Source organism: Schistocerca serialis, chromosome 1 (genome assembly GCF_023864345.2).
Source record: "Schistocerca serialis cubense isolate TAMUIC-IGC-003099 chromosome 1, iqSchSeri2.2, whole genome shotgun sequence".
Classification (NCBI taxonomy): Eukaryota; Metazoa; Arthropoda; class Insecta; order Orthoptera; family Acrididae; genus Schistocerca; species Schistocerca serialis.
The window spans coordinates 177,196,858-177,199,961 of record NC_064638.1 but is presented as its reverse complement, the minus strand read 5'-3'; the positions used below and the strand labels follow the sequence as shown (position 1 = coordinate 177,199,961).

At 48.5% G+C, this 3,104-nt stretch overlaps 1 pseudogene; it reads right to left on the bottom strand.

The window, feature by feature from the left end:
* Positions 1-2,035: 2,035 nt before the first annotated feature.
* Positions 2,036-2,153, bottom strand: LOC126427488 (5S ribosomal RNA; annotated as a pseudogene).
* Positions 2,154-3,104: the final 951 nt, after the last annotated feature.

The window sequence follows — 3,104 nt, the reverse complement described above, 5'->3', positions numbered from 1 at the left end:
TGGGTTTTAGTGTTTTTGTAATAATAGTAAGTAAAATAGTCAGTAAATAGTAGTTGACGTTAATTTAAACCTCGGTCTAAAGCGACGTTCATTACAATGTTTCTGTCGTAAGAAGTATCATGTTTCATACTTAGCTGCCCCATGATTTTCTCTTCTACATTCAAAGGAAAAGTAAGTTTCATCTCACTGTCGTCCGCCCCTAGTAGCTGAGTGGTCAGCGTGAAGGTTGTGTCATACCTAACGGCCGTGGTTCGATTCCCTGCTGGGTCGGAGATTTTCTCCACTCAGGGACTGGGTGTTGTCCTCATCATTATCATTTCATCCCCATCGTCACGCAAGTCGCCGAAGTGGCGTCAACTCGAAAGCCTTGCACCAGGCGAACGGTCTACCCGATGGGAGGCCCTAGCCACACGGCATTTCCATTACCTCACTGTCATTTCACATCAACGCAACAGTTTCATAAAATAATTTTGCCACGGAAGGGATTAATTAGCCACCGTGAAGCAGTGCATCTCCGTAGAACTAATATTAGTGGCCGCAGAATTCACTAGTTGACAACAGTTTCTGGTGCAGAGCTGCCTTACTCGGTTGCCTGTTGCCCGTCCCTTTACTACACGTACCATTAGTCGCCCGCAGCCCGCAGCCGGCCAGTTGTTTACTGTTGAGCCGTCGGCGCGAGCCACCTCGCACGAGCTGATCGGTGAACAGGCCTGCCACAGGCTACTGTAACAGAGAGGCGTTAACCCCCTTAGACATATCACACGTGCAGCTTTTTGGGTTCGGCATTAAGCTTTGAACTGCTTCTAAACACCGGCGTATTACTGGCACACCGGTCGATCTCACCGCCCACGAGATTCGGCACGTCGTCCGTTGGAGGCCCAGCGGGCTGCAGCGCTCCTGACCGCCCCGAGCGTCCACCAGGCGGCAGCAGCGTCGGCGCAGAACCCAATCGCGGGCAGCAGATTGGCCGGCGTTGCCCCTGCTGCCACCTGCAGTGGACGGACGCCTGCCGCCGCCTCTTGATCCAATTTGGCCGCGAAATTGCGGCGCCGAGCAGACTCTGCGCAAGCGGCGAAGCAGGCGGGGGACGCGACCGAGGCTGTGGTGAACCGGGGGTGGCTGGCGGGAAGAGGGGGCGGTACGCTTCGCCAAGACTGTGCGTGTATGCCGGACTGGCAACTAGGCCACTGCTGCTGAGTTCTTACTGGGGAACAGTCATGCAACGCTACTGTCATGTCCAGATAAATGTACCAATACATCCCGAAGGTCATATTGCAGTGGTTACGTCAGGTGCACTCACGAAGCAGATATTTTTTTGATCAGAAGTATCTCAACACGTATAGTGGACAATAACATGTGATGTCACCATCCTTTGGCTTTACGACATCTTGAATTCTGCTAGGGACACTGGCAATGAGGTGTTTGAATCCCTACGGAGAAATCGCATCGAATTTTTCATCACGAGCTGAAGCCGGAGTGAGAGGACTGGTGTGGATTGCAGGGAGTTTACTGATTGGGCGCAACATATGCCTCACCATTAGGTGGTGGGGGTAACGCGATCAGGCTCCTTTCAAAAACAGGAGCAGTAGGACCATGACCCAGGGGCTGTTAGTTCAACAAATCGACACTTCTTTACAAACGCTAGATTAAAAATAATGATCAAGCAATATTCAGTCATATGATAAAATTAAATTCTGATCCATCTTGATTACAGCAAACCGGGTGCAACCAGCCCCCATACAAACCTCATGCTCACAGCAGCCGCCTTAGTGCGCGTAACATAAAATACTCTTTCAGAACATCAAGTTTTGTAAAACAGACAAGCCGAGTTGTAACACTCCGTCGTCAGGCCACGAGTGGCCTACCGGGACCATCCGACCGCCGTGTCATCCTCATTGGAGGATGCGGATAGGAGGGGCAAGGGGTCAGCACACCGCTCTCCTGGTCGTTATGATGTTATTCTGGACCGAAGCCACTACTACTCGGTCGAGTAGCTCCTCAATTGGCATCACGAGGCTGAGTGCACCCCGAAAAATGGCAACAGCCCATGGCGGCCTGGATAGTCACCCATCCAAGTGCCGACCACGCCCGACAGCGCTTAACTTCGGTGATCTCATGGGAACCGGTGTATCCGCTGTGGGAAGGCCGTTGCCTCCAAGTTGTAACAACCCAATACAATAACTTTCTTTCAGAGTCCTCAATTAAAAGTCACTCCAATGCTCGAGCGAGCCTTATTGATTAAAACAAAATTCTCTTGCAAATAAGTAAAGGACAAAACACTTAAAAGAGATCTTAAAAGAGTTTAAAAGAATTTAACTGAAACGATACAAGAAAGATGACAGCAATATTGTTTAAACATCTACAGGAACGACTGTCCAATAGAAACCAACTTACGCAAGTTCACAAAACTTTTGAACCTGGTCTAAGTAGTGAGAATCTGTTTGACCATCGAGATATTAAGAAAGGAAACAAACATTTAATAAAACAGTTATTAAAGGAATAAAACCTTTAAGCAAAATTAATCACGCTAAACTGAATACAGTTTCCTCATATTATATATATAAAAAAAACAAAGAACCCCCTGAAGAGGCGCCACTGAAATGTTCCTCCAATGGGCAAACGTTACAATTCTAGTTCTATAACAGTAACCAGTGGCAGACGTTTACTAGGAAAAATGGAGCCACGACGTATAGCTTAAATGAAACCAGCAAATTGGTTCACCACCCATCATGACGTCATGCTGATATCAAAACAGAGGACTAGCATCGCCTGTGTGCATCTGTCTTCTGGCTGAGACTGGTACAGAACAGCATGATCGCAAAGCAATCGGCAGACTGGAATGCTTACTTCCGCACAGCGCCAAGAGCTCAGGCTCTAAGCCAGTAGGCGAACACGCTTCTCACTATAAAGACCGCGCTGCAGCAAGTCAACGCAAGTTCACTAGCAAAACGCATAACAAATTTCATCGTGTATGGAGTTGCCCATAATATCTCTCTGCTATCTGAGCAATCTACCAGCACAAATTTATCAGTCTCAATTGCCCGTGCGAACACCTAGAGCCACGAGACGCTTCGTATCTGCACTCTTGAATGCTCCACTCCGCG